Genomic DNA, 21,536 nt, shown 5'->3' on the forward strand with positions numbered 1-21,536 from the left:
TGAGCTTCTCAGCTCCTCTCTGCAAGTGCTGTAGCACTCCAAGGCTCTTTCAAGCAAGAGTCCATCATCTTCCTCCTTCCAGGAGGTCTCAAGGAGTTTGGGGGTTTGGTACAGTTCCTACCCCCAGAACTCTGAAGTTCTGCTGCGGGCTCTCTCTCTCTTCTGCTTCTTCCTCCGGTTCAGTTCTTATCTGTCCTGGCTCTTATCCAGAGTCTCTGGACACTGCCGCCGCTTCTACTCTGTCTCTGTAGCCCCCAGTTGGGGCTGGGGGGGGGCAGAGGCCCCGAGGGGCTCCGGTCCCCTTTCCTCGTGGCTGTTACATCATGGCTACTTCTTCTAACCAACTCCAAACTACAACCCCTTCTCTTCCGGTGCTTGTGATATGTTTACATTTCTGCAGGAGCGCTAATTGGGCAGAACTTCAAAACTTCCAGGGGTCTCCACCCCTGGGGGTTACCACTTTTTTCAGCCTCTGGGGGAAAACAAGGTTCAAACCACTACAACACTACACTGCAATGGTGTTTTATGGAAAGAAAACAGAAGGACTTTGAGGGAGGCCAATGTAGATATTTCTTACGGAGATATTCCATAAGTTATGAGAAAAATATGGAAGCTTAGAAGTTCAGTCAAGACTGAATTTTGTGGTTCCTTTATTGCAACAATTACATTGCCCCAACTTCTGTGCCACCTGTGAAAACTACACAGGAAACAGAGCGGCTGCTTGGAGGTCGGGATGGTTTGGAGCTGGGGATCCTCTCCCAGTGAGAGCTGCTGGGCACGAGCCAGTTTGCTCTTCCTCGGGTTCTGGTGTTGAGTCCTTTCTTGTGAGAGTCTACAGAAAGACACACCGGAAAACCGTAATTTACTTTGCTAGACAAATGAGAGGCAATTCCCCTGATACTGGTATGGAGCAGATAACAGTGAGCCACATCTGTGCAGTGAGTTAGTGCAGGGATTTTGTACAGAGCAGGGTCCTGGTTTTCTGTAAGAGTTCACAAGCTCTTGTTCCCCGTATTTGCTTTTAATCATAGTCATAGAATGGTCAATGTTGGAAAAGATCTCTAAGATCACCCAGTCCAACTGTCAACCCAGTACCACCACCATGTTCGCCACTAAACCAGGTCCTCAAGTACCATGAATATTCCTTGAACAGTTCCACCACTCCCCGGGCAGCTTGTTCCCATCCTCGACAATATTTTTGGTGAAGAACTTTTCCTAATATCTAATCTAAACCTCCCTGATGCAACTTGAGGCCACTTCCTCTTGTCCTGTCAAGGACAAGATGATTATGAAATCAGTGTCTAACCTAAAATCTTAATAATCCTTCTCTGTGTGAGGTCTGATGCCAAACCATCAACAACATCTAGTTGGTGCTGAGTGAACTGCCAAGCCCAAGTCAGGAGCTGCCTTTTAGTGGGTTTTGCAGCCCAAATGGTTGGACTTGATGATCTTACAGATCTTTTCCAACCCTTATGATTCTATGATTCTAAAAGTTGGAGTATCCATTCTCATCTATGCTCTGTTCAACCAGGGATCATCAACTGAAAAACCTGAAGTTAGGCTTACCTTTGCCACTTCACTGGTGTCATAATCTGTTTTTTACATGCCTTATTTATTTAGGTGCTTCTTGCCAGCATTTCTCGTCTATCAAGGGCAGGTTTCTTATATCACACTCCAAATACCAAAATAAGTCACCCTCTAGAAACCTCAGGGTTTCAGGAGCACGCACAGGCTTTTTTTCTTCTTAACTTCTTACAGAAAATGGAAAGGGAAATGTATAATAAAAATGTATAAGATACTGTTCAGCCCAAAACGAAGTAGGGACAAACCCAGAAAAAATGGCTGATCCAACCAAAAGCAGAGAATGCCAACAGCCCCCTAATGCTGCCCTGCTTCAGCCAGAGCTGCTGCCAGCAGAGCCCTCAGGCAGCCCCAGCAATGCACGGAGTTGTTTACTTTGGATGTTTCTCTCAATAACCTGCTTGTAATTAGGCACTTTTTGTGGATATCACATTTCCATGTCACTGGCCTTTTTTTTCTCTTTTCAGGTTTTCTTTTAAATGTTCCATATGATTTAACAAGGCAGCACCTTCTTCTTTTATAGCCAAATTAGGTGTTAGAAATTAATCACCCACAGCAGGCCTCCCACTTGTCTATACTTTGACCAGAAACTTCAGTTCTTATATGTGTGATATGAAATCCAGGGAGGATTTTGAAGATGTGCAGTTCTCTCTTGTGTGCTACTATGAATTTTATTCCCATTTGTATTGCTCTAAAGAAGTCTCATGACATGTTTATTGAGAATAAACAGGAATGCATGGTTTAGCAACCTCATGCACAGGTTATATTTCCACAGGTAGCTCCATTCCATTTGCTGCCTGGCCAGAAAAACATCTCATAAAGGCCAACACTGAGGAGAACTGACATGTTTTGTTCTGTCACACTCATCCAATACGTGTTTTGAGGCTAAATCAATAAAAGACAGATCTGCAATCTCTCATATATGATTATATTTGATTTACTACTCCTGAACTATTAAACTGTGAGAATAAGTACAGAATCCTTCTAATCATGACAGTACTTTCAGAATAACAAATATATAGTGAAACCACATTGCTTCAAATTAATAAACATAAGCATTTGCTTTACATAACTTGTTATTTAATGTACTGTGTACAAGGAAAATATCCTGTTTAGTGTTTTGCTCATAATGAGAAATAGCAAATACATATCATTCCCATACCAACTTGCATCTAAACCTGTAATTTGTAAACCCAGGAATCCTCAGTCTATGTTTCACCAATCCCATAACACGACCCACAGAGAATTTTTAAAATGGAATTAATTACACACTTTAGTGTAAATTACAAATGGAATGAAATACAAGCCATACATTCATATGCAAGATATTACATTACATTAAAGTTCTAATTCAAAGAATGGCCTAAAAATCTATTATAAATCTGACAAGTCATTCTTTTCTTATATGGATTTTCCATGTTAATTTTTAACATTCATGTCTCTTTTTTAATATTCATGTCTCTTTTTAGAAGAAACTTAATGAGGCATATTACCTAAGTGTAGCTTTTGATGTGACATCTCCTTCAAACTGTGATTCATCAAACAGTGTACAGATATATTTATTTTTCCTGAAGTATTTTAAGAATAAAACCCTGAACTGAATATTTCTCATTAAAATAGTTAAAATAAAATAGAAGTATTCTTGATTTCAGAGGTAAAATAGAAAGAATAATATTGCTGGGATTATGTTTCAATATTGGTGCTTTGCATGTGATGAGCAGCATAAAGGATATTTTAGAGAAAATTAGTTGAAATCACAAATGGACATACCAGACAGCCAAGGTCAAAAGTGTCTTGACAAGTATTGAGTTTAACCAAGGCTATGACAGACAGTCAGGTTTAGCCAGATTCAGCATAAAGTATTATGGTATTATAAAGTATATACAAAAATCACTTGTACACTAGAAATTAATTGTAAACTTATAATTAAGAGTTTCCTGGTTTTGCTTTTCTTTGTGGTTTCATGTCTGGATCCAAACTTTCATTATGTATTAATACTTTGAGTGATAACATTGCTTATTTTGATTTCCACCTTGAACATTAATGGGAACAAACCATACTGGAAACTGAAATCAGCCTCAAACTCATAAAAAAAAATTAATAAACCTTCAACTAACTGTCAAAGTTGGTCCTAGTTTAAAGTTTCCTATTGTAATCCCTGTCTGACATTAATCTAAATCTTTTAATTACTTGCTCTGTTAATAGCAGCTTACAGGCTCAGAGCAGTGGACTATACACTCCAGTATGCAATGCTATGACTCCCTAAATTAGAAAGCAATCCTCTGATCTGCATAAAATTAAAATTATTTTTTAATGAAATTTTAACCAAAATACTTCATCAGGGATCTCAGACCCTTGCATTTCTCTATCTGCTCCAACATGTCTCTTCGTTTCATAGCAAAAACACGGTTGCTAAACTGCTCATTATCTGACCTGTATCACCTGAGACGTTGGGTATCTCCTTTCTGCCTTATGCAAGTCAAAATTACAGTTCTTCCCTCAGCAATCCTCGTAAATCTGCACTTTGCTACTTCTGTTTGCTGCTTGCTCTAATTTCAAAATCAGATCTGCCTCCAGCTTCAGCTCCTCTCATTTAATTTTTTCCTTTGTATATTTTCTTGGTACATGGAGCCAGCTCCATGAAATTGGTTAATTCTGATATAGCTAATATAAAACCATTGAAATATAGGGCACATTTTATTCTACTCCTTTCATATCTAGACTGAAAATATCAGGATTTACTGCATGTTGCCAGACACATTTTAGATGCTACTCTAAAACAAAATGATTCATTGATTCAGCAAAATGACTTTGTGTAGCATTTTCAAACCACAGAATCACAGAATATCCTCAGCTGGAAGGGATCCATAGGGACCATCCGGTCCAACCCCTGGCCCTGCACAGACACCCCAACAATCCAACTCTGTCCCTGAGAGCGTTGTCCAAACCCTCCTGGAGCTCTGGCAGCCTTGGGGCTGTGCCCACTGCCCTGGGGAGCCTGGGCAGTGCCCAACCACCCTCTGGGGGAAGAACCTTTGCCTGAGATCCAACCTGAGCCTGCCCTGACACAGCTCCAGCCGCTCCCCTCGTGAGGAGCTGCAGCCCCCGTGAGCTCTGCCCTCAGTCTCCTCCCACTGAACACACCCAGTGCCCTCAGCTCTCCCCCCGCCAGGGTGAACAAGGACTAAGAAAAGCATTGAAAACCAACCAAAATACTGTATATTGCCTGTGCACGTGCACATAGACAGTTCACACCTAGAAAAGCCCGGACAACTGAATATCCTCGTATGACAGGCTTCCAAGGAATGCTGCTATGTGACAAAGGTAGCAGTCTGATCCACGTTTCTCCAAGACAGGAATCACCTGGCCATTCTGAGCATTTTCAGGGACATGCATTCCCAGCTCAACAAGATTACTGGGGAAGAAGCAACACTGTGATGCAGATAGAATAGATTTCCCTGTTGATAGCTGAGCTGGCTGATATTTCCTAGCAGTGATCAATTTTAATGTAGGAAAATACACAGACTGTGAAAACAAAATCTGAAGCAGAAGCCTGAATGACCACTGTTCCAAATTCAGCCTCTTGTTCCTTCAGCAGTGTTTGGTACACAGTTTGTGTTCATGTTAACTTCCCTTAGGTGATCTAATAAATCATATTTATCATTGCCATCACTGTCCAATGATGTAAAACAAGGCATGTGGAAAGGGGAGACGACAGGCAGGGAGGAAAATGGGGATGCAAGTAAAAGGTCATGCTTCCAGAAAAGCCTTTGCCTTCTCAAGGGAATCAATATACAATCATTTTACCATAAGGTTAAATAGTTACTAATAATTGCTAAACCATCACCCTTCTCCCCCGCAGTGTACAGTTGCCTGGAAAAGGTCACCAACCCTCAAATAGAGCTGCAAAACAGAATTTGTCAGCCCCCTTCCCTGCTGAATTCATCAATCCACTTCTCCTGCACTAGCCAGCAGTTGAATTTCTATTTTTGCTGGTGCTGGGTTCGGCTCCTTTGCAGGGCAGGGTGAGCCAGCCCGGGGCCAGCCCTGGAGCAGAGCGGGATGAGTACTGGGTAGCAGGGACCTGGCAACCACCACTGCTCCCAGTCCATCAGGCTTGGTCCTGTTTCCCAAAATATAGGACTGCAACACCACAGAACATTTCAAACACACAGGGAGTCCTATTTTGTGCTGCAATGACTGTAATAAATGACAGACTGACTTTCAGAGGAGACTGAGTGAATTTAGAGTGAAAACCCCTCAGCTCCTAAGCCTGGTTTACATGTGCAGGAATCTAACATTCCTCAGGCATTAACATGCCTAACTCAGAGCTCATTCTTTCATAATTCAACTCCACAGTCATATTACTGCTAATAAGTAGTTTACTGGTCTTAAAAAATTGCTGTTAACATTGCAGTAATATATGTTATTAAAGTCATAAATATTCCATTTACAATGCTTATGTCTCACCAAAGTTTAAGGCTATTTCAAAGATCAGATGTCTCATTCTTCAGTCTGCTTTTTCAGCAGAGGGATTTTGGTGGAAAGTTCTGTTTCTGCTTCAAGAAGAAACTTTATTGTTGTTGGAGTTTGATACAATGATGAAGGAAAACAGCTCACAGATGCTGACTGCAAAACTGTAGCTGAAAGTAAAGAGCTTTCCCTCTTTCTCTTTGGGAAGTTTTTCTTCACTTGTCTAATTCTGGGAATTTATGAAAATAAAATTTAAAAAAAAAGGAGAGCACACAAGTTTCAACTGTACATTGAGTGAAATTTTTCCTGTCCAAAATTGATCAGGGACTTCAGAAAACAGGGCTACCATGAGCATAACAACATTTCTTTCTGAACACAACACACTGCTATCCTTTAATACAGATGTAGTAATGGAGCATTAGAGTGCCCAGGATGGGTGAGACTTGGATTCAGCCCCTTCTTAAGGGAACTGAAATGTATGTTGCAACACACACATGGGAGCAAGCCTTTGGAAAGGAAATTAATGTATAATTAGGAGGTGAGCAGTAATCCCCTGGCAAAAGGGGTGACACCTGGTAAAGGTGTGAGGGAGAAGGAACCATAGCCCTGTACCGCCACTTATACCCTTAAAGAAAGTGGAAGTTGTCACTCCTTTCAGGGAAAAGCTCTGGTTTATGGGACTGTGGCATCTGACTGCCAAAAACTCTTATTTAAATCTGTCCCTTATTGAAACATAAGTTGGAAAACCAGGGGTTTTTTTTAACTCAGTTTTACTTACAGTATGAGATCGTCATAGCCTGTTCAGACATCTCGAGTTTGAGATGCTACTGTTGCTATGCAAAAACACAACTGTACCTACTCAAAAAGTTTAAAAAAATAAAATTAAATAACTGAGTATTGCCAGCATGTGAAGATTGAACCAATATTAAAAGTATTCAGGACTGAAATGGCTAAATTTCTATTCAGACACTTCTGGATCTGATTTTAATATCTACACAATAGCAGAAATAGCATAATTTATGGAGCACACCACTAAAGATGGGGAAAATGATGTGGCAAACACCCAGAGGCTGATCATTTAATCTGGGGCAATGTATTGCAGTTACTAAATGCAAGTCACTCAGCTGTGGTGTGTATTTCAGTCACATTAGAAGACTGTGAGTTCATAGTTTCTAATTTTTAAAGTAGATCACAGCTGCCACATCGTTAAGACCTTACAATTATATCTGAAAAATAAATTGTATTATTAATAGGGTGGTTATGGCCTGTGAGTATTAGATGTTGTTGTTTGTGATTTCCACTTAAAGAGGGATTTTAATCAAGTTTACCATTCTCAAAAAGTCTGTTTTGCATTTAAATAAGCATGCTTAAAAATTGATCTGTTTTGCTCAATTATACAATGCCTCATTCTGGGGCCTCAAAATAATTTATTACACAGGCTCTGTGAGCAAGGAAGATGTATTGCATTGTACTTAATCATATCAAGTTTCTGCTGATTTTTGATGACAATGTCTGTTTATCATAATTATTACGAGTTGTCTGGGTTAATAAAACTTGAAAAACTATGTGGGAATTAAACCAGTGTGGAATGTTAAACCCACTGCTTGTGTAAGGCTCCCTGATACCAGCTGTCCTTCATGGGTCTATGAAACCACTTGTTTCAGAGAACAATGGAACAGTTTGGGCTGGAAAGGACCTTAAAGCCCATCTCATTCCAGCCCCTGCCATGGGCAGGGACACCTTCCACTAGCCCAGGTTGCTCCAAGCCCCCTCCAAACTGGCCTTGGACACTTCCAACTCTCTCAGCCTTTAGAACCATAATTAGTTTGTGCACTGTAAGAAGTATCTATAATTACTTTCTGTACTGGTTCCATACCATGCTATGATTTTTAAGAGATGCTTCCTACTGGAAGTGCATTCAGTAGGAAATTATTTCCAAAACTGGCAACCAAAAAACTTTCAAAAGGTAAATCTTAATTTAATACACCTTTCAGAGGATGCAAAATCCAACTGTCTGTTTTTATTTAGAAAGAATTTAAAGCACTCATTATTTCAGATTACACCAAGAGTCTTTTGTGACCTGAAATAAAAGCCCGTGTTTGCCTCATTCTTTGACACAAAACCATATCCATATGTCTTAGAATTAAATCTGTAGGCAGGGAGCAAGTTTTCAATCCAACACCAGGTCAATGACACGCCAAATTAACAAGAATGCCCACAAAACTGTTGCACAGTTGAGGAGGACAGAAAATCGGATTGGGAACGATTTCAGGCTTGGAGAGATGTTTATGGAGCCTGAAAGGACTGTTACTTTATGGACCTGTTATTCCCCAGTTTATTATCAGTTTCATACCAAATTCAATGTACCCCTATGTTATTCCCTATGATTTGTATGGTTCAGGGCTTGTCTGTACTTGCCCTCACATTTTTTCCCGCCTAGAGTTGTTTACTCCCCTGTTCTCCCCTGGCTTTCCCGCTCATCTCTCACTGACTGGCTGAGAGTTACCGCAGTGCAGAATGAGCTCCCGTTGGTCCCTTCCCTTGGATACCCATAAGTTACACCCACCTTTCCCCATCTCCCAGTCCTGTCTCACCCTGGGTTGTCAGTCCTATGCTCCACCCCAGTTATGAATCCTCCCCTCACCCTTACCCTATACAAGTCCTTGTCTTCTCTTAATAAATTGGCATTGCACCCAGACTTTCCACTGCGTCTGAACCCTTTCGTGTGGTGCCTCGTCCCTATCCCTTATACCCTCAGGCCATGGTACACAGTGGACGAAACATACTGTGAATATTCCAGCAGAAACAATAAAGGCACTGCATGCTTTCTCTTGGAATAATGATCATATTCCTGACCAGGCTGAAGTCCTGCTTCTGTCATTAGTGAGGCTAAAAAGGTCAGGATTCCCTCTTTTTGGGCTCTGGCTGTGATTATTTTGGGTCTGTTCTCACACCATTCTCAGTTATTCATTTATCAATAACAGCCCCACTCGCCCTCAGAGTCGTGGGATGAGCACGAACTCCCAGGACAAGGCCCCGAGCTGGGCAGTAGCAGCCCCAGTGGAAGTGCAACACTATTTCTGCTGCAAGAACAACTCTGGAGTTAAACCAACATTAAGTAAGTTCATCCTACAGCAAATAAACCACAGAATGACAAGAGTTAGTGTTGTTCTGTTCCACAGTTCAATATAATGGAAGTGTTTGTTGCTCAAAGCAGGACTTTATTGATGTTTACAGATAAACTTTATGGTTAATTTGTCACCCTGAGAGTCTCAATGTGTCTGTCTCAGTTTCTGCTCAGGAATGCCTGGACCATACACAGCCTATTTTCGTACCAAGGAGAAGGAAAAAAAATACAGTCTTAAATTCCTGTATCAAAGCAACTTTAACTTGTTAAGATAATTGTCTTGTAATGATTGATCTAGTCATGTCAAGATAATGAGGTTTTTATGGTCCTGAAGAAGATTTAATCTAATTTTTGGAGGGATTCTGATCTCACTGTTGCTGCTTTATCACTTTTACTCTCAATACTTTTATTTGAATTTACTCTGCAAAATTCAATATACTTTTAGTTGACAGCTGAAAATAGTCTTTTTACACTGAGTTTTCCTGTGTTGCAACTGTGTTTTAAATCTTATTATCATTACTCTGAACGAATGCAATTATGGAGTTGTTTTGCTACTTTAGACAGACAATACCCAGTATAATTTCTCCAACATAATAGAAGTACCTCTTAAAGAAAAAGTAGTAACCTGATTTGGAACAGAAAGTGGCTGCTAATGGTGTCTTTAATTATTTGATAGAGGATCATTTGTGAGAAAAGGCTTTGTGTTATTCTTTAATAGAATATATTTGTGGTTATATGGGTTCAGTTTTGTAACAGTATGAGGGCAAAATAAAGTTTGTATTAAAAAAATAAATGGCTAAACATTGTCTTCCTCAAGTCTCAGATTTAATAAAACCTTTTCTTTTTTTTTTTTAATTCCCTAAGGTAAAATGAAAACTTACCACAATTTTGGTTGGCAAATAACTCATAAACTTTTGTTTGTTTCCACTAATCGCCATGTTTTAGGCACCCAAATTTGGTGAGGAGGAAAAAAAAGCACCACAGAGCTGAACTGAAATGAGAATAAAAACACTATGTCAATTAAACCCAGTTTGGGGCAAAGTGTCTGTCCACAGCAACTTGTATCTTCTCCCCCATAAACAGGGAAAACTACTTAGTCTATTTTTCTTCTGGGATTGTGTTATTTGTTGTATTTTCTTTCTGGCTCTATCTTCTTTGATTAGTTTTGGTTCTTAATCTTATTACTTCACACTTCTGTACAACTGAGCTGAATAAGGTACTTATCCAGCCTCTAAGCTGAATCTATCCAGATAATTTTGAATTTATTTGCTTTGTTCCTCTGTATTTACTCTATCCTCATTTCCCTTTTCTATTTTATCGGCAAATTTAGGTCAGTAATTTATAAAATAAACAAAAATGGCCCTAATGATGCACTTTCTGAATTTCCTTTTAACTCCTTCCTGAACTGATTTTTAATTTGTAATATTTACTCCTTTAACCAAAAGTAATTCCTTCAAAATTCATATGCCTTTCTGTAGGAGAATGCTTGCCTTATTTGTAGATCAAACACTTCTAAAATCTATTTTAAAATAAGCCCTACATTTCTCTCTTTTTCATTAACTGCATCTGTATTGCCGTATTCTTCAGAAGGAAGACAAAGCTGGTAGTCACAGAGTGCAGCATCCTAAGCCCAGCTCTGACAGGGGGCTCTTTTTGGTCTGGGCAAATCACTTCACCTCCCCTGCCACTCTCCTGGGAGAGGAATTCCCAATGCTGGGATTGTTTTTCACTAAGCACTTGCAAGGCTCTGCAGACATGGTTAGTGTGTCATGCAGAATCACAATCTCTGTAGTCATCAGCCTTCAGATGCATTTGTTCACATTGTTTTGGCTCCTGATGGCTCCATGCATTCCCATGTTTTGGTCATCAATATCCCCTGGCTTGCTCCTTCTTCAACACAACATTCTGCCCTAGGTGATAGGTAGTGAGCCAGTGGAGAGATGCTGTCACTTGGCTCACTGTGACACATTTCAGAACACTCTTTGTGGAACTCTTGGGCACTTCCAAAGATTCAAATTATTTTATGCAAATGTATTTTCAGCGTAACTCTCAAAATACACCAAAATACTGGTTTTAAACCAATTTTATTTTCAGTTCAGAATGTATTTTTATCTATACCAGCGTTATGAGTTCTGCCTTCTAATACAGGAGTTAGCACTGAATGCAAGAAGTTTTCTGTGTGAGCAAACAACCATCAGAGGAGCAGGGGTGCAGTTTCCAAAGAGAATTTGGAAGACATTTCTTCCCTTCAGTGCTCTGTGCTGAGTGTATGGACAATCCCAATCACCAGTTAGCACCATTTTTTCTTTTTTTGTGTGTCAGACTCCTTGTAAGCAGCCTTGTACTGCTCATCATGTGAAACCTCCAGACAGTAGAGGCTGTTTTTGAGAGTGAATCATATGTGGGGCCACAGAGCTTTTTAGCACAGGCATTTTCAATCAGTCAGTAGTTGGTGGCTATTTATAAACTTTCCTGTGTGCCTGCATGTCAGATAAGCAAGACAGAAGGAGTGCTCTACTGAGGATTGGTTTTGCTACCAAAGTTTGTTCTTAAGGAAAGACTAGTGTCCCCTAATTTGTACCTCCTGGAGAGTAACACTGTGACACTTGGCTTACTCACAGACAGCCCTGGCTGAGCCACAGAATCACAGAGTGGTTTGGGTTGGGAGGGACATTAAGGTACATCCAGTCTGACCCACTGCCATGGGCAGGGACACCTTCCACTAGCCCAGATTGCTCCAAGCCCCCTCCAACCTGGCCTTGGACACTTCCAGGGATGGGGCAGCCTCAGCTTCTCTGGGCAACCTGTGCCGGGGCCTCACCACCCTCTCAGGGAACAATTTCTTCCTGATATCTAACCTAAACTTCTCCTTGTCCTATCACTCCAGTTCCTGATGAACAGTCCCTCTCCACTTTCCCTGCAGGCCCCTGCAGACCCTGGAAGGTGCTGTGAGGTCTCCACACAACCTTCTCCTCTCCAGGCTGAACAGCCACAGCTCTCCCAGCCTGTCTCCATAGGGAAGGTGCTCCAGTCCCTTCATCAGCTTGGTGGTCTCCTCTGGACTTGCTCCCACAGTTCCATGCCCCTCCAGAGTCCCTCACTGGCACTGCAGAGGGGTAATGTCCACACCAGGGAGCGTGGCTGGCACTTTGTCCTGCTCTCCCAAAGGGAAGCATTAAATGCTGGTGGCTGCCATGCTGGGTGCATGGCAAGTCATCACTCTCTCCTGCACAGAGTGACAGCTGGAACCATCCCATATTCCTGGGCAGGAGCAAGGCAGTGGCTAGTCCCTTTGACCTCTGCCACATGGGTCCTCAATAGGTCCATTACTTGCCAATAATTCCAGATATCCAACTCTCCATTACAATTCAATAAAGGCTAATTGAAAGCTGTTCCAGACAAACCCATGCTGGGTGGCCTTATACAGGGAGCAGGATTAAAACAAGATGTAAACCAGGGCTGCAAACAGAGGGAAATCTGACTGCTCAGTGAGAAAGGACATGCAACTACAACTAGAGAATTCCCTGGAGCAACTTGGCACTGCTCCCCATTTACTGTATTTACATGTCTAATGCCTGGGTTTTCAGCAAAATGCGATTCAGCAGCAGCACAGGCTACACATTCATGGAGGTGTTAGCAAGAGCCTGCCTCCTTGGTCCCATTCTTTTTAATTATAGCAATATTCCCTTTTTGCCTTTTCTTGTGTGAAGGTCATCCAGGTACTTCTTGTGGATTACTGGTACTTTCAGATGGTGAGAGCTTTCACAGGTGTGTGTGGCACGTGTGAAAATACAATAATCCCAACATACCTGAATGCTCTAGTTCCAAGTGCTTTCAGTAGTCTTCAGGATTAGTTGCTTATGTGGTGAGGGGTGTTTTTATTTGAATGTGTTGGAAGATACAGCGGAAAACAGAAGCATTGATGAAGATTAACTGGAAAATAGAGCTGAGTTTGTGCAGCAGCTCAGAAGTTGCTGAATCTCCTTGGTGCTGGTTTACACAACCAGAGCAGCAACTCCCCTCCACTGCAAACTCACCCACACTGCTTTCTGCAGAGCAGCTGGGGGGGGGGGGTGTCACAGTCCTTCCTTGACCTGCTGCAAAATCAGGTTTTCCTTTTCCCTGAAAATTGATGTCTCAGTGTCTCTCCAGAAGCATCCATGCACATTTTAGGAGGCAGAGGAGATCCTGGATGTGGTAGGCTTGTCACACAAGTGCTTGGGGATGGCTGGGTACAGTTTATCTTAAAGTGAAGGAAGTAAGAAATGGACTTCCAATGCTTAAAATCACAAAGGCTTTTGTCACAACAAACCCCGGGAGCTGCTTGTGCTGAAAGCACATTCCCCGCCTTGGTTTCCCCCTCAGCCTGAGCCCTCACGGGAGCTGTCATTGATGGTCCACCCCTGCAGACCCTCAGTGCCCCTCAGCCTTCCCCAGATGCCCAGTGCTGCCTGTGGGACATTCCTAGAAGCAGCTGAAAGATGCTCTAAGTCTCCTGCTCCTCTCTTTTCAGGCACTGATGGGAATGGCAGCAGAGGAATGTGCCAGCCTTAATAACTTGGCTTCTGGGCACAGCATATCCATCCGAAACTGAGAGATTACAGGGGAAAAGTGGGGGGAAAACACTATTATAGGGGAGTTGTAGGTGTTTCTAGTTGTTCCATGTTCGTAAAAATGTGTTTGCCGTGATGGGATCTCCACAGCTTGATTACTCTCCTGTTAAAGTTATTTATTCTTTCTTCATTAAAAATAAGTTACAAAGTTTGAAGCTCAAAGAAAAGCCACAGAATACAAACTTTCTCCTTGAAAAATATTGTGATAAATTCTCATATCTTTTAAAGGCATTTTTGACATTAAAATAAAAATAATAATTCATTCATATTTTTTCCTGAAACTTCTAAAAATATTTTACAGATTTTTTCCAGAATAATTTAAAAATATTACCTTTACCAATACACTTAAAAATTATAGTCAAAAGCAAAACTGTCTGTATTTTGAGTTTCTGAAACGTTAGCAGAAATGTTTCCATAAGGATGTCAGTAGCTCTGTAGGATAATGGAGTTATCAAAAGGGATCCACAGGGATCAGCAAAGCTCATCTCACTGAGAAACAAGACACTCTCAGCTGTTCCTCATGATTCCAGTTTTTCTTATGCAGACTTTTCTTTTTCTAAAGTCTTCTGATGTTTGCAGAGTTACAACTGAGAATCCAACATTTCTTAATATCAAGAAGGAGGTTTAATGCAAAGGAAACATAAAGTAAAATAAAAAAAGGAGTGCAGAGGTATAAAATACCAGAAAGCAGAGTCTATTATCATCTTATATAGATTTATTTTCTTATATACTCAGTATCTTATATAGTCTTATGTAAGTATCTGGAAGAGGGTAGAGGATGGAGCAGGCTCTGCTCGGGGGGCTCAGCAATGGCACAGGAGGAACGGGCAGCAACTGATGCCCAGGAAGTTCCCCCTGGACAGGAGGAAGAACTTCTTTGCTGGGCTGTGACCCAGCTCTGAACAGGCTGCCCAGGGAGGGGCTGGAGTCTCCTCCCTGGGGATATTCCAGACCCCTCTGGACACAATCCTGTGCCATGTGCTCTGGGATGGCCCTGCTGGAGCAGGGAGGTGGGACCAGTGACCCACTGTGGTCCCTTCCAGCCTGAACTATTCCGTGATCCTGTGACTATTTTGAAAGCTCACTGGGTGCTCTCAAATCTTTAACAGGAGGAAAAGAGAAGGTCTTGTGATCCAGAGTTCAGCTTTCCCAGTCTGAGCAGCTGTGTAGTGTCCAATATAAAATCAGGTGCACCCAGAGGCTCTGTCCCAGGGCAGATGTGCAGAAGGGACCATAACTGCTGCCATTAACACAGGTCCCAGCTTTAGCAGCCCCACACAGAACAGATGAAGGAGAGGAACTGCTGGCCAGAGTCCCAAAAAATTCACTGATCACTTTAGACAACACTAAGCCAAATTTCTCCAAACTTTTGGGCCTCACAAACTGAAACCAAAGGGATTAGTTTGGCTGTAACATGTTTTTGCTCTTGAGCACATCTTGCCGACACCCTCTGACCCAGCACAACCAGAGGACTCAGCCCTTCTCAGAGGATTTGGCCATACTCTGCCTTTGGCCAGAGCAACGTGTCTCAGGACAGTCCAGAAGTAATTGATTACTAATTTTAATTGTTTCTATTTAACACAGTATAAATCTCCGTACAGAATTAATATACCAGCCAAACCCAAAGTGGATTTTGAAAAGAAAGCTCCAGGATTCTCACTAATTGGATGATGAACAGCTTCCAATATTAGGGGACAAATAGCAGCTCTGAGCTTGCTATGCCACTGGAACAGCACCAGAGATGAGAGGCAGCATCTTGCCCTTCTGAAAGCAGGAATATTTTGTCATACTGTCATCAGATACAATTTCTGATGTATAGTTAAGTAACCTTTACTTTCATCCCCCCAGTGTAAAAGATGAAAATCTTTTAAAAGTGAGAATCCCAAAGAAATGTAAATACAGTGTATTCACTACTGACATTTCAAAAGATTTTACCCCACCAGTGGAGACAGCTATTCTCTATTATCAGGTTTCCTGTCAGTCACGTTGATTAAAGTTGATAAATACTGCAAGCCACTTGGGGTAGTCTAAAGGACACAAAAGAGAAATGTGACTTATTTGAAAAGGACCATATTTCTTGGGAAATGAAAAGCAGATCACATTTGCCTGCATTTCTCAACTCCAAGAAGAGCAAATTTCCCTATTTAAATTTCTTTTTTTTTCTCCATTTTCCTAGAAGTGATACATAGAAACTGTAATTAGTGTAGTAGTGCTCTGCAAGGACAGAGCAACTGAAAAGTTAGCCCAGTTTCTCTGCATTCACACACTATTTTGTTTTAACTTGGCAATAAATGACAATTCACTAGATCAGCTGCTGAAATTTGGGGTCTGGTAATAGCTACATCCTGATGGAAGATGAATCCAAGAGTATTAGGGACACTGGGATGTGTTTTGTCAGGCCAAAAAGCAAACTGCTTTTGAAAGCATGCCATATACTTTCTATGAATATTTAATATCCAAAAGACAGAAGATCAGTTTGATATCATTCATAGGGTCCAATCAGTTATAAAGATTCTTCCGATTGCTAATGCATATGCATTATTTTTAGTCTTCTAAAAATCTCCAGCAGAAGTGGGTATTAATTTCAGAATTAATGTTAGAGAAGCATTGATTTCTGTTTGCCGTCAAGGCAAGGGAAAAGCACAACACTTCCACAAAATCAGCTGTGGAGAAAAAAAGCTGACTTTTATTCCCTTTAATATGAACAAGCAAAAAATGTTGAGCAAAATATTGAAAAAACTGGGGGGGAAAAAAAGGGAATCCAGGAATATTTAGTCAGTTCTGACCTTCTATTAGACATCAGTGGAGATACATCGACGCAGTGGAGCATGGGAATGTCCAGGAGCAAGAACTTTAAATCACAGAGTATTTTAAATGAAAACTTCTTTCCTTATCTTGTCAAATTTTCCAGGAGAATACTTTTCTAACTTGATTGAATATTGTAATTACAGTAGTAGAAAGAACAAGATGGCAGAATCCAAGCTGGATTTCTCAGGGGGAAAAAATTCAAGCTTTAAAGTTACTCAAAGTTATTGTATGAAAGAAGGAATGAAACTCCAGGTAATTGAATTAAATTTTCTATTTAGGAAAAAAAAAATCTTATTTTTTTAATAAATGATTAATTAAATTCACTCTGTGGTTATAAAAGTATGTGATGACCCACATATTTTTGGCTAGTAACATGAAATCTACTGCCAGCAAAACATATTGATTTAAACATGCAAGGGTTTTTAAAAAGGCCTGCAGAGCCTTAAAACTCAAAAATTATGTGGGTTTGGAAATTCTGAGCTAAGCCCAGTTTGCATCAGTATTTTAAGAACACCATGCATTTACCTTTCTGAGCTTATTGTTTAGCTTTACATTTCGAACAGCAGCTGGAGTGGTTGAACACGTAATGCCGTAAAACTACAAGAAATTTCTGACAAACCATAAAAGAAAGAAATCCAGTCCCACCCCTGTATTCCTTTGGCACGAAGCTGAGGGAGTTTTATAATGAAATTCTTTTTAAAGTGCACAGGGTGCCAAAAGGAATGTGCCTATTTAAGAATCTCTCAGTCTACCACCGCAGAAATCTGACTGAGGAAACTAGTGCACCTTTTACAGCAATTTTAATATAGCTACCTTGGGTCTACTTATCTGTTCAGATGCTTATCCAGCGTAAAATCACACTGCACAGAATCAGATTCAAACCCTAATGAGAACACTACATATGTGGCTAACTATGCCACTATAATTAATTTAGTCAGAAAATGATTCCGTGTTAACAGAGGGAAAGACTTTTTTAGAAATCCTGGCATTTTCCTTTAGGCTTTAAAGAGTTCTCAATAAAAAAACACAATATGATCACAGAACCACAGAATCATTAAGGTTGGAAAAAACTTCCCAGCCCACGGAGTCAACCTTTTGCCTGATCCCCCCCTTGTGCCCCAGCCCAGAGCACTCAGTGCCATGGCCAGGCCTTCTTTGGACACCTCCAGGGATGGGGACTCCAAACCTCCCTGGGCAGCCCCTGCCAAGGCCTGACCACCCTTTCCAGGGAGAAATTCCTCCTCATGTCCAAACTGAGCCTCCCCTGGCACAGGTGGAGGCCGTTCCCTCTCCTCCTGTCCCTTGTTCCCTGGGAGCAGAGCCCGACCCCCCGGCTCCCCCCTCCTGTCAGGGGGTTGCAGAGCCAGAAGGTCCCCCCTGAGCCTCCTTTTCTCCAGGCTGAGCCCCCCCAGCTCCCTCAGCAGCTCCTGCTGCTCCAACCCCTTCCCCAACTCTGTTCCCTTCCCTGGACTCACTCCCCATCTCTGGACTCACACCCCTCGATTTGTTGTGAGGGGCCCAAAACTGGACACAGCCCTTGAGGGGCCTCAGCAGTGCCCCACACAGAGGGACAATCACTGTTCTGGTCCTTCTGGTCACATTATTTTTTGATCCAGGCCAGGTGCCACTGGCCTTCCTGCCCACCTGGGCAATGCTGCAATGATGCAGCAATGAAAACATGATTGAGATTGCATTTCAAACAGACTTCTCTGTTCCCTTTTCAAAATAATTAGACTTTTTAGGGGTTTTCATATCATAATTTAGGTCATGAGTTGCAACAAGAAATACCTGCTTACTATCATGAACTGAAAATTATGATAGACATCTTGCAGGTTTTCGATGAGGCAAAGAGTGATGACCCCATTATTCCTTCAATCAGTAGAAGCCATGGCAGGAGAAGAACTTACTGCAAGTTATTTGAGCCTGGATTATTGCATAGCTTTAGTATAAACTAGTGGGACTACTAGCAATTGCAGCAAGATTTAATTTGCTCAAGATTTCCTATAAGCAAGCTTGTTTCTAGCAGAAACTGCTGTCTTACACAGCTCTTGATCCTTTATTGTTTATTTGGTAAATACCCTGTATATAAAAACATAGAGGATTTTTTTCTAAATTGGAATAGAGAAAAAAAAGAATACAGAGAATTTCAGTGCTGCAAGCCAGTAGCCTTCCAAAATAGCTTGAACAATCCAGATCATAGAAGCAACTTGAAGAGCACCTTGAGTGCTCAGAAGCAATTACGACAGTGATAACTGTGGATGAAATGAAGCAAAATGTGAAAAATTTATCTTCATGTACACTTTTCTACATAAGAGAATGGCTTCCATTTATCTTACTTCTTTCTCTGTTAGACTGATTAGTTAACTGGCTTCAGAAGCAAAATATGAATGAGCTGACAAATTGTTCCCTTTGACTTTTGCACAGTCCAAGTGTAAATACCAGATCTAACATTTAATCATTTAAAACAGCAGATCTGGCTACAAGTTGAGATGTGAATGTATTAACCCAAATGTGCTGTCAGTACATAGAAAGGAGTTAGTTTTACCTTTTACATGTACTTTTAAAGGCATTATGAAGATAAACAGGTACCAGCACCCTAATTTTATCCTGTGTATGACCCTACTGAATTCAAACACAGGGGAAAAAATGGAATCCATTCATTGTTTAATTCATCCCAAAACACATAGATTTCAGGGATAAAAAAAAGAAAACCACTCAGTGCAGGGTATAGGACATGTGAAAATACAGGCCCAAGCCTTACTCATCTTCACCTTCATTAAACAAAATTACTCATCTGGATTTTTAAAATACTTGACCAATCATCACCTGCCTCTATTTTTAAAACAATCTCTTTGAGGACTCCATGTGTACATCCATTAATCATACCTTTGGAGACAGGAGTTCAAATAAATCCTGATTATGTCAACAGAAAAATTGCCTCACGACAATACTTGGCAAGTAGTGGCTGCATCACTTAATATAGGAATCATTAAAAAGAAATCATCAGAGTTAGCCCAAGAGGGGCTATAGGGGTGTATGTAATTCATGATTACTTTAATGGCAGTCTAATGTGTTTAATTTTGAGACATCTAAAAAGACGTCATCAGGTGGACTTTTAGCTCTTAGAAATTCATATTTTTCACACATACTCTCAGGTACACACACAAAGATGTTCAAAACCCCTTCTGCCTTTTGAAGATCTTTACCTTCTCTCATAAATTATGATATAGTTATATGGGCTGTTATGTTTCATTTTTGGCATGTATTTCAGGTACAGAATTATGTATCATTTTACACATCTAAATATTTTTAGTCAGGTTTTATAAAAATTTTCAGCCTTCTCACTGACCAGTTGAACATCAGAGATGAACACCTCCTTCCACACACAGCCTTCAGCAGCTGTGAATCCTTAGGTTTGTCATTGTTCGTAATTCCAGAAGTTTTCTAATACCCCAAACTACATTTGGGTGAATTTCAGGGTAGATATTCTTAGCATACACTCTGTATGTCCTGATGCTTGGTGATATCATTCTTTATTAATCACCCCTAACATCTGTGCTACCGAAGAGTTAAACCTTCTCAGTCTCTATTCCAGGCTTGCTAAGAATCTTTCAGAAAGAAGTAATGTAAAAAAAGGTTGCAATCCTATTCCTTCAATCCCTCATGCATTGTCAAAAGAGCTATTAAAAATCGGTTATAGAAGTCTACAGGCTACTCCGGAATGCTCCGGAGCTATGCCTTGAATTTAACTTACAAAGGATACGTTCCGGTCTGTTTGCTCCAGCCTGTGCTTTTCTGTATCATAAACTGAAAATTCTGTTTCTGTTTTAGACATTTTAATCTCAACTCCCCCATGAGCACTGGAAACTGGGCTGACCGTACAGATATTTTCCAGACCTGTATTCATTTCCTTCCACTGTATCTTGCTTGTCCAACTGCTTCTCTTCTTGATCTCTTGCTATTTTCGTTCACTGAAATTCTTTTCCCTAACATTTCCAGCTTCTATAATCTGATATTAAAAAAAAACAAACAACAGATCTGTCTCATGCCCCCTTGTACAGTCTGATTTTTAATATATGTTTGCAGAGCTCTGACTTCCAAAGCTGTTCAGAGGGAAACTCTTCCAGAGGGTGCAGGTCCAGCAGCCGCCCCTCCAGCCTGGGGAGCAGGAGGCTGGAGCTTCATTCCAGCTGATCTACCCTGCAAACCACTGCTATAAAATGATTCTGTGCCCTCCTGACCCTGCGTGCTTGGCTCCAGGATCTTTTTTTGTGAATCTTTAGCAACCTGCATGATTTACGTTTTTCCCTTTCCACCCAGGGTTTGTACGTCGTTGAGCACAGAAAGCCTGTGACCCAGCGGGGTGTTCTTGGGCTGTAGCACTGAGGGATCTGCAGCATAAACAGAGAGATACTTTTGTTCTGGAAACAAGCAGAGCCTTTGCCACCTTCACATAATTCAGAATGTTTTTAACAAATAATATCTAGTGAAAAAATTTGTACAGCATTACCTCTGGAATGAGCTCCAAAGAAAGCCATTTCAATAAATAGATGTGTACACTTGTTCAAGAGGTTTTTTCCCCCTTCCTCACCTCTTTTTTTTTCTATTTTAATAAATGTTTCCTTTTATGCAGATCAATTCTTTTTTTCTAGAGCTGACAACACAAGGTAAGAAAGTTAATTTGACAGCAAAGAAATGCACAGGGCCATGGATTCAGCCTCCTGCTGTGCCAGGCACCACCATGGCCCCACTGCAGAGGGAAACAGGCTGTCCATGCCCAAGAGGCTGCTGGGCTGGAGACTCCCAGTGGCACCCACAACATGCTGTGAGGAGATGGCAAAAAAACATAGATGGTGTGGGTAAAAAACAATCAAACTCCATTCTCCCCTTCCTATTCCCCTGTGCAGAAGTTCTGGGTTTGCCAGCAGCAATAT

General features: G+C 41.1%; 1 long non-coding RNA gene across 1 annotated transcript; it reads right to left on the bottom strand.

Annotated features, from left to right (window-relative positions):
* Window positions 1-654: 654 nt before the first annotated feature.
* Window positions 655-7,700, bottom strand: LOC113957558. The gene is made up of 3 exons (XR_003531209.1): window positions 7,652-7,700; window positions 6,833-6,909; window positions 655-832 (listed from the first exon to the last, which is right to left on the bottom strand). It is a non-coding gene; the product is annotated as an uncharacterized LOC113957558 (long non-coding RNA).
* Window positions 7,701-21,536: the final 13,836 nt, after the last annotated feature.

Source organism: Corapipo altera, unplaced genomic scaffold (assembly GCF_003945725.1).
Source record: "Corapipo altera isolate COAL_440 unplaced genomic scaffold, ASM394572v1 141, whole genome shotgun sequence".
NCBI lineage: Eukaryota > Metazoa > Chordata > Aves > Passeriformes > Pipridae > Corapipo > Corapipo altera.